Here is a 15,425-nt window from a genome sequence, read left to right on the forward strand (position 1 = left end):
CCATAGTATTGCAAGTCAAGGATTCCGAAGGGATAGAGATTCTTCAGGAACAACTTGTTGTCTTACAGCTCTCTGTACAACATCAAAGCAAATAGAGCAAGGGACGGTTGCTGCTTTATATTCTTCTTCTTAGCAGAATGATTATGTTTTCCTCTTTTACCCTTTAAACAGCATTCTTTGAGGAAGGGTATAACACAACTGTGTGCGCCATCTCCTAAGGCTTGCCCTTCATCGCCTTAACTTCCTACTTTGTCCATTAGGTGAATGACACGCAAGAGATTTCTTGTGAGTTGCCACACACGAGCACTCATAGGTAGCTACCGAGGAGGAAGAATATCAGTATGAAATGGAAGGGCCTGCATTCGATGTCAGTCTTTCCATCCATTCCAAAGAGAAAGTAACACAGGCTTACTGTTTCCCACAACTTGCCAAGAGCATTTGACACTACTGAGCATTCTAATCTTCCAGAAGATTTTAAAAATTTTTCTAGAAAATTCCAATTTGCTAAGCTATTCATTTCTTCTTCTGATATGTCATTTTCAATGTTTCCTTCCCGTCCCTAGATAGTCCCTAAAGGCCCCTGCTCAGCCTCTTTCTACTCTGTTGGTAGAATTCTTTCAACAGGGAAAGTCAGGGATTGCCAGGCTATGCTTGCTGATCCGTATGCAGGCACAGGAGCAACAAACAAGGGAAAGAATATATCAAGGAATAGTTTATCCTTATTCTTTATTTTTTTACATAACATATGTGTTTTTACAGAACATATTCTTATACAAAGTTAAGTTGAGAACAAGGGGCATCTATTTGATATTGTTATGTTTCTAGATCAAAGGAATGGAGAACATATACTATCCTAGGCATTCTAAATGGGAAACGATGTGTGTGTTTGTGTGTACGTGTGTGTGTGTAAGAGTGAAAGGCAACAAAGAGATGGAGATAGAAATAGAGAGAGAGAGAGAGAGAGAGAAAGGAAAGAATACAAACCAACTCTCAAAGCCCCTGTAATATATTCCAAGTAGAAAACAGTGTGTCAAAGGAGAAGTGAAACGTGGCACATTGGGGGAACTAAGATAGTTGGGTATGTCTGCAACATATGCAGGAATGGCAGGAGCTACAGTGGGAAAGGTGGGCAGAAGCTGGGGATAAAACGTTTGGTATCATAAACTTAAGACCTTGAACTTTATTCGGGAAGGTCTTGATTTAATAGGGCTGCACTTCATGAAGTAACAAGGAATAATTATGTTACTAAGTTGTACGTGGGGAGAAATTTACTCTGTGACCAGTTTACTTTAGGAAACATATTTTTTAACTACGTCAATTTAAGGATTCTGTAATATTTCAGTATGTGCCTTGTTTCACAAAATTATTTTACGATAGCTATATTTTTGGGGGCCTGCGGATTACGGGATCTCAAGAAACCAGTGTTCCATGGAACGTACTTTAGAAAACGTTGTGGAAAAGCATTACAGAGGCGCCCAGATCCTTGACATGGTTTTTCATCTAATTCACGGTGTGACTTTGGGCAAATAGCTTCATTTCTTTGGGCTTTCTTTTTTTACTTGCAAACTAAGGAGGTAGGAGAAAATTAAATAGTCTCTGTGATCCCTTGTAGCATTAATGTTCTAGTAGTCTATGGAAAATATCCTATAATCAGCCTGTCTGGAATATAGATATCAAGCTTGAGGTAAAGTTTCACTCATGAGGATTAAATCAGTGACAAGTGGCATATTTAAGAAAAATATATAATCAACTTGAATACTCTCATAAGGGCTTAATGCACATTGCTTGAAGGAATGATTTTTAACAAGGTCATGATTTTAAAGGCTAATGTTCATTTTTGGCTCAACCGTAAGTAAGAACTAGAACCTGAAGTATATAGGTCAATGCATTCTAAGATGTATTTCAATAGTGCTCGCGAAATCAATTAGACTTTTAAATGCAAGTGAAAACCTCTTTGAGTTCAGGCATAGTAGAAAAAATTAGCCTAACTGGTGAAGATGGAGGAATCATGTGCTTATGATCAATCTTCTTCCCCCGGTGTGTCACCCTGGTAAGAGGGAGAATGAAGATGTTTCCAAACAGCTTGTGGGGATTTTTTTTTTCACTTTTGTTTAATATGTATTATATTTTAAGGGAATAAATACAAGCCATAAATCGTTTTTCCTATCATTTAGGCACCAAGAGAGTACTGTACACTTAGCCAATAGAACACTCTACACTTCTGATTTCCATGAATTATGCAAGGCAGATATTTCTTTTCACATTTTATAGCTCAGAAAATCAAGGTTGGGAAATTTTAGGGATCATGCCCAAGGTCCTAAAAAGCAAAAAGTTGCAAAGTTGAAGATGCGGTTTACATCTTCTTGGCATCCTCTCCATTTGTATACAGTATATATTGTCTTTTTTAAAAAAATTATTCTATCGAGGTCATATTGGCTTATGACATGGTGTAAATTTCAGGTGTACCTTATTGTATATCAGTTTCTGTATATATGCTTTCTAAAATATAATTGCATATATAACATTTCTCACAAAGAGATGTGTATATATCATATGAAAGTCTCCCCAAATAATGCAAACTCCCATTGAGTTTTTAAGATGTATTCTAAGAGTCTTGCTTTAAGACTATAGCTAGTTTTTACCAAGTAGCATCATAAGCTACATTACATGGTGGAATTGAAGTTATTATGATCCAGATCTTCTCTCTTACTCTTTGATGTCAGGTGAGACTAGGTAGACACGTGAGTGAGTGGCAAGTGTTAATCATTAACTATCTGTCCCCTTATGACTCCTTTTCATGACGGGAAACAACTTTTGTCATAGTTTTGGTTCTTTTCAAAGCTGTTCCTGAAACTAGGACTTATCTAGAGGTAGTTTATTTGGGAGATTATCCTGGAAAGCCCAAGTGAAGGAGTGGAAATAAAGAGACAATAAAAGGTATATTGATAAGTGAGCGCCAGCTGTCATCAGTTGGGGCTCAGGCCCCGTGGAGAGTCTCTGAGAAACCTTTTGGTGCCTGAAGATGCCGGGGTGTTTGTTCACCGGCTCTGTTCCCCACTGATGCAGGGTTGACTCTGAGAAGAATAACTCTCGTACACTTCCTAGTTGCACTTGTACGTGGCTGAGCAGGCTCCCTGTGAGCCCAGGACGGTGTGCGGAGAGAGACAGTGCTGGAGGTGGGAAGCTGTCATCGTACCTGAGGTAGTCACACCACCTCAGCTGCACCTGAACTCAGAAGCACGTGGAGGGGATAAAGGAAACAGGAAGTTAGGTTCCCTCATTTATAGGCATCACGGCCGTAAGGCAAATGCATCCATCGGGTTCATTTTGGCTGCCAGTAATGTAAAATTCCCTGTGCTAAGGCCACTTTGATTGGCTTTCTAAGGATGCAGGTATGAATCAGGACACACAAGGGCAGAGAAGGTCCCGGAAAGAATCTGGAACACTAAAGGCTGTCATTCTATCTCTAATTCTACTTACCTCAGTGTGCCATGTTCTCATTCTCACTCTCACTCTCTCCTTCACACGCACACACCCACACACACATACATACACAACAGCTTTTTCTGTTTTCTTACACATCTTATATGTACTAGTCCAGACAAGGGAAGCCTGACCTCTCTCTTTTCATAACAATGCGGTATTCCTGGTGAAGGGACCCAGATTGACCCACATGAATGCGAGTAGGTAGAAATCGGATGTGTAGATCCCACAAGAATGGACATGGGGGGGAGCTGGAGCGTTAACTCCATATGTAAATCCACTCCAATACCAACCAGAACAGATCAACATTCTACCAAATAACCAAATGGAGGGGCAAACAGGACTATCTTCTGTGCTTTTATTAATGACACATTAGATGAGCCCGAAACATCCCATATAATACAGTAGCCATCTGGAAGCTATTAGATAAGCAGAAGAAGAGAGCAAGGCCACAGGTCTGAAACTGTCCTTTAAAATAGGAAATGGAATAATGCGTAAGAAAGTTATGCTAATCTTAAAAGGAAAAAGAACAGTGTCCATTTTAGAATCAAAGAGTGTGGAAAAATATGAGTATATCAGCATCTTCTACATTACACTATTGAGATTTTTATAGATTCTGAGTTTAATGGCACTATATCTTGAAAAGTGATACTGGAGAATTTGAACTGTTTTTATGGACATGGTTCTCAGTGAAAAGGTCAGCGTTTTCTTTCCCAATGCAAATAAAAATAAGGAAATATATTTTGCTAATATTTACATATTTTTCTGGTGATCCATTTTGGCTTTTCAAAGTGAACATTAACACAGAATTCTTCCTCCCACCCCGCTTCATCTCGTCTTTACTTCCTTCTTTCCTCCCATTGTTCATTTACTCATTCATTCATTCATATTACTATGTATCATAGACGCTGGGCCACACATTATGAAAAAGCAGTTGACACCAGAGACAAGGTCTCAGCCCTCGTGGATACAATCATGAGGCTACAACATAACATTGTGACTTTTTCATACAACTGTTCCCATCACAGGTATTCCCAGAGCAGAGTAACAATGTTTTTTGAAATTGAGCTGTTATGGTGATGTTACCAACTTCTTCCAAATTAAAGCCCAGAGAATCAAGGGAGTCAAGCTTTAATAAAAACAAAAGCAAAATATATTTGTATATTTTTCACATATTAGGGCTACAGCATCCATAAAATAAAAACTTTAATGTGTTGGCAAATTTATTATTACAGGTTTCAAGGAGGACATAAGTTTACCTGCTGTCTACAGAGCACAAAATGATGTATGCTGGCTAAAAAGTTTTTTATGACTATTTGCATAGTGTTCCATTACGTTGACAAACACAGAAAAATTATTCCAATTGCTAGGAAACTGTAGGACTCATCTGGTGGATGAAGGTCCCTGGCTGATAAGAGTTTAGCTAGCTCCCTGCCTGTCAGTGTTAACCTACTTCTTCAAGGAAGGTCCAGAATGGTATTCAGAATGTTCAAGGTATTGTTGATGATAATGGGGATGGTGGTGATGACAATAACAGTATTGTACTTTTGTATTAAGTACTAGAATGCCTAAAGCGGTTTCTCATACACCATCTCATTTGTTTCTCATAAGAACTCTGGGAGACAAAAAAGTATCACTTTTATTTTACTGACTAGGAAACTTAGGCCAAAAGAGCTTAAGCGATTGTCCAAGATCACATAGACAGTAACAACAAAGCCATAGCTAGAGCCCAGGTTGTTTGGGGATGTTGAACTTAGTGAAAATGAGAGAGAAGAATGAACTGAAGGGACAAATACTCATTGTACGTGGATTTTAGTGATGCAGAAATAAGAGAAAAATAAAATACTTATAAAATTGAATTAAATCTTTTAAGGTCTGCTGATAAGTCTAAAAGGAGACAACATTTTTAATCTTCATGCTTAAAGGAATAAGCTTTAATTATTAGTTTTTAAAGTCACTTAACCTTTACCCATTCCCCCAGTGATAGCAGGGAAAGGAGGCGCTTCTGAACTGGGAAGAAGTTCTAATTGTAGTCATGATTGTATTGGTTCAGTTGGACGAGTAGTAATAGTTAATATTTACTGTGCATACAGTTACACGGTGTGCTAACTATTAATACTAGTTTGAGACTGGTATAACTAGCGTTATACTCTTTCATTTTTATCATCATTTACCGATGAAGAAATGGAGGTTCAGAGAACTTAATAGCACGAGTATTACATTAGCCGGCTGTTCGGTGGTTTAAAGAGACCAGTGTTGCCCTTAACTTTCCAGTTTATGGACTTACACAATTCTTCATCAACTTGGAGGTGCGACCTGACTTTTAGGCATCATGTAGGGCACTGGTTCTCAACTAGGGGTGATTTTGACCCCCAGGGGACATTTGGCAATCTCTGGAGACATTCATGATTGTCACATTTGGGAAGGGGGTGCTGCTGGCATCTGGCGCGTGGAGGCCAATGATTCTGACAAACATCCTTCTAAGCACAGGACAGCCCCATGACAAAGAATTTTCCAGCCCAAAATGTCAATGGTCCTGAGGTTGAGAAAACTTGGTATGAGCCTACAAGACTGAATAATAATGGAAATTTTTATTTAAATCAGTTGGTATGGTACCATTTAGAATTTTATCGGTTAAGAAGAGAGAGCTCAATTTCATCAGCCCAAGCCTCCTTTGGGTACAGAGGAATGAACCAGTAGTATTTCAAAGAACAAAATAGGACAGTCATACTATTCTGAATGCCAGAGGGACTTTCAGGCTGATGGTTTTGTAAAGGACTGCCAGCTTGACAGTTCCCAAGAAAATTATTGAAACCTGAGTCTTTTTCAGGTATGCAAAACTTGTGAATTGCATAAAAATTAGACCTTTATTTCAATGATAAAACTCGTAAAGTTTAAAGCACGAAGAAGTTGCTTCCAGGTGGAGAAAGAACCAGGAATCAAAATTTCAAAGGGCAGTGATAACAAGTGATAATTTACTTGACACTCACAGCCAAGGTGAGGCTCATTTGTGATAAGAGTTTAGCTGTCATCCTCACCCTGAAATATGTTGAGTGCCTTTTCAAGATTCCTTCTGCTACTTTCCTCTTCCTTACATGGAAGTGGGTTTTCCAAGCTTTCAGACACAGACTATGAATGAAGATTTCTCCTCAGTTACATAAACTCCAGTGGCACCAGCAAGTCATTGAGAGATAAAGATCTGATGACAACACTTAGCCTGGAGCTGTGTTAAAATCAACTAATTAAAAAGTAGAAATTAAAAGTCACAGTGGACAAATATTTATAGCTGGAAGATAGAGTTGGAAGCCTGAGCTTCAGTCTGGAGTGACTGGCTGGCCTTCCGCAGGCCACCTGCTGCCTTTGGGCTTTTGTTTCCTCAACCATAAAATGAGTAGCTGGACAGGATAATCTCAAAGACTAAGATGTCCTCCAATTTTAATATTCTACCATTTCTAAAGGGAAGAAGAAATAAAAAATTCTTCAAATCCAAGATAACTGCTATGAGATTATTATTCAGTTTCTTTAGTGTTCTCACTTCTGCATGAATAAAGGGTTTATCTTGCCCTTAAAGTTCTAATCTTAGGAGTATGTGATGAAGGGAAAACTTTCTGAAACATCTTAATGTGCTTTGGTCCATGGAGTCTCTGTGTAGGACCTTCTCCCCAGTTAGCCCAAAGCATCGGTCTGTGCATGGGGCAGAGGGAGGCGGTGAGGACTGAGAGGGTTACAGTAAGAATGCAAATAGCCAGAGCAGGTTAGTAATATTCACTCTCTGTCAGCAAATCTCCCACTCTCCAGCAATATACTGTAACAAGCTTACAGACAGACCTTGCCAAGACAGAAAGGATTTCCTAAATTCCCTTACCTTCCCCTTTAATATATCAAGAGGAGTCCCCGTAGCCTTGATCAGAGACCTTCATATAAGGGAGGGTGTAGACAGACAGGAAGAGGGAAATCCACACACACTCATCTCAGTAGCAGAGGGCAGACCTTTGAAAATCTGAACATTTACATGACTCATTTAGGCAGGAACAAGGCTACCTAACTTTTAGATTATTACATTTTCCTAGGTTTACAAGATTAGACTGAAATTTCACGTTTCTTTTCCTAGCATTTTTTAAATCGATTCTTTCTTTGAAATGTGTTTATAATCTGTTCTTCATCCATATAAATTCATGTGTATTTTCATTTACTTATTCATTCAACGAATATTTATGGAGCATCTACCATGCACAGGGTCCTGGGAATGCAGCAGTGAATAAATATAAGGTCGCTGCTTTCATGGAACTTAATTTCTAGTTGGAGAGAACCAAAATAATCAAGTAAATAGAATTCTAACCTGCCTTAGGAAGAAAATCAAACAGGATACCACTTCCTCACCCATGAGCTCATGCTCTTCCAACAGGACAGTGTTCTCTGCCTGGACACCATCTCTAATGCCTTCTCTGCCAGTAGGCTAAAGTTCCTGAACCACAGCCTGATCCAGTCTCTTTCCTTTCCAAGATTAGCAGTGACTCACACTGCCTGCTGCTCCCTCCCAGGCCTTGAATATGGCAACTACCTATAACCTCTTCCTAGACATTAGACCTCCCCTCCCACCATGTCATCCTTTCTAAAGTCCCATAAAAGTCCCCTTTACATACCAGGACTCTGTCCACACATCCAAGAAGTCATACTCTTCCATCTTTTCTTCTCTATTTTTTAAAATCCAGCCCTTTTATTAAGATCTACCCATTTTCTTCACGCCTTGTTCCATTCAAAACCCAGCCCACACTGATAGTTCCCTTTGCTGATCTTTCACAGCACGCTGCTTAGCACTGTGGATCAGAGGCTCCCAAATTTGGGAGAACCATAGAGGTTCTAGGCCAGCCTTGAATGCCATGTGGGAAACACAGTTACAGCCTTTCTAATAGGTGGCCTCAGACTTTCAAACTCTCTACTAGTATTTTTCCAGCAAATAAATAAATATATATATATTTTCAAATAAGTAAATACCCACAGTAGTGAATTAAATTTTGTTGATTATTCTATTACTTAAGCATTCACAAGCAAAAATCTATGAAGGAGGTTTTATGCTTATAGCTCTTATAAAATCATAAAAGAAAACAAATTTAAAAATTAAATATAAACCCAATGACAAAACTAATTCCAAAATGATTGATGACAATTTCCTGCAACATGATGTTTCACCAAAGCAAGGTATCTATTCTCAATATAAATGTGGTAATGACTACTATCAAACAGGTTCTCCAGAAAATGCCATAACATGACCTTACTTGTCTATTAAGGCCACTTCTGCGATTTTTTTAATGAGCCTATGACCGTTGCAGCTTTGCACTAAAGAAATCTCCAATGCAAACATAATGCAGGTGCTACTTAATTATAAGGTGACAATCCAGGTCTCGAGGGATTTTCATTCAATTAAAATTAAAAATTAAAAACTTTAAATGTTTTCACAGAAATGTATGCACCTCTTATAATATGTTTTCAATTTTCCAGGAGTCCAGAGATTCAAAGGCTGGACTTAGGAGTTTATTCTTTGACTCTGCAAATGGATCCTATATAAAATAGGCTGAGAGGAAGGCCTTTTTGTTGTTGTTGTTGAGGAAGATTTTCACTGAGCTGACGTCAGTGCCGATCTTCCTCTATTTGTGTGGGATGCCACCACAGCGTGGCTTGACAAGTGGTGCTAGGTCCATGCCTGGGATCTGAACTCACAAACTCTGGCTGTTGAGGTGGAGTGCACACACTTAAACATGATGCCACTGGGCTGGCCCCAAGGAAGGACTATTTTAGCAAAAAATTTCTTGAATATATATATTTTTCTATTTCTTTCATTATTCCTTTGGATATAAATTTCAAGACTTCACTCACAGACCTCTATAAATCTCCCAGGGAGGGAGTTAGTGATTATTCTTTGATTCTGATTTTCTGGACTAATATTTACATGAGCCCTTTAAGACCTTTCAACAAACAACTCAAAATAGTGAAGTCAAATTTAAGGCAAAAGAGACTAAACAATGATCAGTGTAAGAAAATCAAAATCAAGGCAGCCGAAAGGTGAAGCAGTGCTTCCAGAATGCTGAAGAAAAAGGGCTTGTTGGCCAACGAGAATGTCACTGTAGCAGACGTTTGAAGGGCACATCTTTTTCAGACTATTTACACCTGTCTCCAACAGGATAGCAGCCCTGTTAATAAGTCAGAAGAAAAAAAAAATCGCCTTCCTATCTTTGAAATTTTCATAGAGAAGACTGCATTTTGACTTTTTCAGGGGAAAATAGAGTAAAAACAAATTCAATAATCCTCAACCGAAAGGCCTGATACCATCTTTATGGCAGTTTTTGTCCTAGATATTTTAACACTTTCCCTGCTTAGTTTCATCAGCTGAAGTCTTCACAGTTTAATGAAGGAAATGTACTTTTTTCCTTCTCCGATTATCCTCTGTAAACATCCATCTTCCTTTCCAGTTGGTGAATTCACAATAGAATATGACAAAAGAAGATCACTCGTGGATTCACGTTCATTCTTCCCAAGCTCCCCTGACTCGCCCACGACTATCAGCCTGGGCTCGGGTCCTAAAGCCTGGAGCCCTCACAGTTAGGGCCCTTGCAGTCGGCCTTAGCGGTGTGCTCTGGGGGTAGCTGAGAGCGCACTGACCTGTGAATACTCCCCTTCAGCTGCGTGCCCCAGTGGTGAGATTTACTAGTGGTAAGCAAGAATATTTTGCCTACCAAACACAGCCTTTTAACCTTCTAAAAAAGGCCCAAGGAAAATTGTCTGGGGCTGTTCACATCATGATATGAATCAGTTTATCAGATCTCTCATCTCTGTGGTAACTACCAAAGAACTGAGTGAAGAGCTAATTAGAGATTTATTGGGGGCTAGAGGTGTTAATATGGGAAGAAGGAAAGAAGTGCTTGGGAGAAAAATATCCCACCTGTGGAGGGATGCCCTGGAGGGGTATTATGGGATAATAGGAGGTAATTGAGAGCTACTTTGCAAGTTTCCTTAGGGTTAGTCCTGCTTACAAGTAACTGATATTCAAAGCATTTAAGAACTCCATTTGTTTTAATGAGGATTAAATCTTAACCTAATTTCAAAGAATCTGCAATTAAATTGAAAATAGGCCATATCATGTGAAAGGAGTATTTGGCTTTTTCTGAGTAACCAAAGGGAAGAATTCGGATTGGTGGTAATGAGTTACAGGGGTCTGATTTCAGCTCAATGTAAGGAAGAAGTTTGGAACGATTAGAACTCTTTAAAACTAGACTGTTTTCTTCCAGACAGTGAGCTGTCTCTCAATAGAACAGAGACTGAATGATGTGAAGTTTGTGCTTAACGTTGATTTTAGGTTACCTAGGATGTTCCCTCTGACTTAAGAATGATTATAAATTAGGTCTGAATAGATAAGCCAATATACACTTTAATTACTTCAAAGAAAAAATATACTTAAACACACACATCAAGAAGTGTAAACTAAATTCCCGTGCGTCTTTAGCACTCTACACATCGTGTTCATCTTCAGAGTAATGGTCCTCAGGGAGATGATAACTAACTTAATAACAGCTGGTACTTATACAGAACTCAATAAGTACAAGACTCTCTAAATGTTCACCCCTCACAAAACTCTATGAGAGGTGAAATTACCACCTGCATTCTACAGATAGGGGAACCAAGACACTACTGGGTAAGTGATGAATCCATCTTATACATCAGCATTGGCCAGCCAAGAGTGAAACTATTCCGGCCTCGGAGTCCGGGACTTACAACGGCACTGCCCAATCTCTAGCACCCTGTTGAGAAACCACTAGGATAATCTCAGACGATTACTGGATGACTAAAGAAATTGAATGACGAATGCTGATGTGTTTTATGCCTGTCATCGTAAATCTTTACATTTGTACAGACCAGGAAAGTAAATCAAATGTCAGAACAGCCTTAAGAGCCACCCACAGTTGCTTTGTGACTCTAGTGTAGTGACAATATCAATTTTCCTCAGCAATCAACTAGAAATTAAGATCACTAAACCAAGTCAAAAACTTCTACTTCTTTGTATAGCATTGGCCCTGTTTTAGGGACTAGTCATAAACCAGAGACTCACAGAATTACAGAGTTTTAGAGCTGGAGGAGAGTTCAGGGATTGTCCATTTCTCCCTTCTCATTACAGAAATGAGGATACTGATTTCTACTGAGAGAATTTTTATTTCAAAACCATGCCATGGGGGCCTGCCCTGTGGCCGAGTGGTTAAGTTCACACTCTCTGCTTTGGCAGCCCAGGGTTTACCAGTTCAGATCCTGGGCGCGGACATGGCACCACTCATCAAGCCACGCTGAGGCGGTGTCCCACATAGCACAACCAGAAGGACCCACAACTAGAATATACAACTACGTACTGGGGGGCTTTGGGGAAAATAAGAAGAAAGAAAAAGAAGATTGGCAACAGATGTTAGCTCAGGTGCCAATCTTTAAAAAAAAAATGAATAACGTCTTTTAAAAAAAAACCCATACCATGGCCTTATAACTAGTCTTCCTGACTCCACTGTTTGCTCTCTTGCTTCCAATCTTCCTATCAAAGCCAAAGGGAATTCTCAGTGCAACTTGACCATCACTGCCTTCTTCTTTAAACTCCTTCAAATACTCCTCCTTACTCAGACTGAGTCAGGGCCCTTAAGTTAAAGCAGCTGTTTTTGGAAGACCTGGCCCCCGATCATCTCTAGTCTCAACTCCTCATACTGCTCGTCTTGAACTCTGGACTCCAGTCGCTCTGAGTGCCTTTCAGGCGCTGCAGAGCATCACAGGGTGGCCTCTGAGCCTTTGCACATCCTATGGCTTTGCTTTTGCTTTTACAGCCCTTTCCTTGGCCTCTCCTGGCCATCTCCACTTTATCCCTCTGAACGCAGCTTAATACCTCCTAGAGGAAGACGATTCTAAACCTACAATCAGATTTGTTTTGTTTCGTTTTCAAACACCCAATATAAACAGGCTTGCCTGTATTGCTTCTCAACCCCTAACATATTAAAAGTAATTTTATTTTGTGTGTCTGGACAAGAAGTGCACTTAGAATTTTCATAATAGCAGCATGATATCCCAAGTAATAATACAGTAAGGATCCACAGCTTATAGAAAGGAGAAGCAGCAAGTCAATGAAACAAAGTTCTCTGGGATCATTTGGTGAGGGTATCATGTTGTTACAGCATAATCCAGTGATTGATGGAGGTAGTTATGAAGGCTGAGTCAGCAAGAAATGGCAATTATATTTAATGTAGTATGGTTAAGCAGGCAGAAAACGGTGCGATAACTTTTGGAATGATTTTCACTGAAAATGTTTAAAGTAAAATGAGTTTTAGTGCTTAAAGGAAGGAAAATAGTTCATTTATGTTAAAGATCCAGTTATGTCAGAAGTCTGTATGATATAGAGGGAATGTGATAATACAGTGACGAGACCCAAATTCTGGTCTAGTAATTGATACTAAAAAAATGAGTGACTTTGGGTGAGTAAGACGTATGACATATTTGACTCAGAGCTAGCATCATATAATGGCTAAGAACAGAGGCCATGGACTACATTCAATTCTGGCTCCATAACTTTCAAGCTATGTAGGCTTCAATTGTTTTAATCTCCCTGAGCCTCAGTTTCCTTATTTGTAAAATGGAAAGAATAATACATACTTTATAGGAGTACTAAGAAAAACAAATGGCATTTTGCTTGCAAAACACTCAACAAAGAATACGATGCACAATAAGAGCTCAAGTGGCTGTTTTTATCATTATTATAATTATTTACAATGAGGGAGATAGATTAGATGACTCCAAGGTCTTGTCAAACTCTAAAATTCTATAGTTCTGTGAACAGCTCATTCCCAAATGATGTCAGATAAATGAGGTTTCACAGTATATTGGGCAAGAAATCAATATAGCCAATTTTCAATTGTGTGCAGTAAGGTAAGTTGAGCAGAGCATGAATTATTCAAAACTTTAGTTACACTCAATATATTTCTGTTTGCTCTTGGAATGCATAGAACTTTTTAAAAGAATATTTTCTGTCCTATCCATATTATGTTTAATGGTTAAAATGAGTTTGGCCTTTCTGTGTTCGCCAAGGGAAAAGAAACGGAATGATCCTAGATACTCTATATAAGTTATCTCACCTCATCACTTAATTAGATGAGATCATCTGGCAACTGACTGGGTAATAGAAAAACCAAGCAGGATCACATAGTTTGGCCTGATAATGAACATGCCTATGAAAGCCAGCCTCACAGCATCTCCTCACAAACCTTTTTCAGAATTTCATGTAGCTTAGCTCCATCTGTGTTTTGAAATCCCAACAGTGAAAAAAAGCAAAAAAATTACTATGGAGCTGTTTTTCCCACAGATCTGTTGGTTTTGGAAATAGCCTTACCACACAAGTGATGTCTAATTAGAATTCCTTAGCACAATGGCTACAGCCCGACACTATAATATCTAAACTCTCATTTATCATTTGAGTGCTTTCCCACCTACCACACACTTCACCATTTAAAGTAGATAAATATCTTTTCCCTTTTTTCTTCTCTTTTTTTAAGTGAAGAATTTGTTCAGGGAGACATTTGAACTATTCTAAGGTAAATAGCACCCCAAAAGCAGACAGGACAGTAGGAGTTTGCGGTGGACCGCAGAAGTCACAAACTTGTGAAAGCAGAGCAAGTGTTGGAGTCCTGGCTCCCACCTACTGACAGGCTGTGTGACGTTGGTAAATTCTTAATCTTTCTGAGACTTAGTTTGTTCTTTTGTAAACTGGGGAAAATCAGAGGGAATTCACTCCGAAGCTAGGAGAGCTCACGCTTCAGAGTCCCTCTGTTGTGTAGGGTACATTCCCACGGCCATACGTTCACGTAAGATGTACAAAGGTAGACGTCTTAACTACAATGAGCTACGGCAGCTGCTGTCTTCTTTTCCCTCCAGCTTTCCTCCACTGTATGTTGGGGAACCTTGGAGGAGCCTCGGGCATTTTTGGTGTGTGACTGAGGGGAAGTTGAGTTGGGGATACAGTAAATTTGGGCTGAGCGACTTTATTTGTGTGGTCTGCGATCATTTCCAGATATTGTTACGTTATTGCTGGCATCCTGGTCTAGGAATGCCTCCCACTGACCATATTCATCCCTAAACTGTCATTAGTATCTGAGTCTTCTCTTTTCTCAAAGAGAACCTCCAAAATGTATTATCTTCTGGCCCCAGAAAGCCTGGATCTGCCTCTGAGGATAATGACAGCTACCTTATACCATTGTTATGAAGATTAATATGGAAGTTTCCCCCCACTTGCCTTCTTTCCCCCTCTTACATTCTCCTCCTTTTCTAAAATCATGTAATAACAAAAGACCTAAAGATTATCTAATCCAGGATTTTTCAGACTTCTTTTCCAAAACGCTTTTCCCCTCAAATAGAATTATAGGCAAAATCTTATACATAAGATAAACTTGTAATTGTCAGAATTTGCATGAAGCTTACACCTTCTCTGTTTGGGGAATAGCCCTCTCTGGTTTATATAAGTCTCCACAGAAGCCCCTGAGCCTCAGTACTCCACGAGACCCGGTCCAAAAACACACGATTTAACTCCATTCCCTCCTGTTACATTAGAAAAGAACTCCAAGGTGCTACTCGACCTCCTCTCTTCCTGTTCTATATTCGGTCCTGCATACTGTCTTCTTTTTCAGGTCCACGAAAGTAAATGAAACAATTATAATTATTATTTATTTAAAGTTTAGATGTGAAGCTGTTTCAAACAAAAATAATTTCTAAATATTCTTCATGCCATTTAATGTTTATTTTAGAGGGATTGAAGACTTACATGTAAGAAAATAAGAAGTTGCAAATTCTAGGAGAAAATTTAGGAGATTACATGTACAGGCTTTGGGGTGACATCTTGACCAAGGCAGGCAATCTAGGACACATAAAACTCCAAA

The 15,425-nt window shown here is 39.2% G+C and overlaps 1 protein-coding gene and 1 long non-coding RNA gene across 2 annotated transcripts in view; one reads left to right on the forward strand and one right to left on the reverse strand.

The window, feature by feature from the left end:
• Window positions 1–15,425, forward strand: part of CNTNAP2 (contactin associated protein 2) — a 1,871,069-nt gene that overhangs the window by 1,172,272 nt on the left and 683,372 nt on the right. The window lies entirely within an intron of this gene.
• LOC139082932 (uncharacterized) overlaps window positions 1–15,425 on the reverse strand; it is a 44,475-nt gene that overhangs the window by 1,500 nt on the left and 27,550 nt on the right. The window lies entirely within an intron of this gene.

This window comes from Equus przewalskii, chromosome 4 (genome assembly GCF_037783145.1).
Source record: "Equus przewalskii isolate Varuska chromosome 4, EquPr2, whole genome shotgun sequence".
NCBI lineage: Eukaryota > Metazoa > Chordata > Mammalia > Perissodactyla > Equidae > Equus > Equus przewalskii.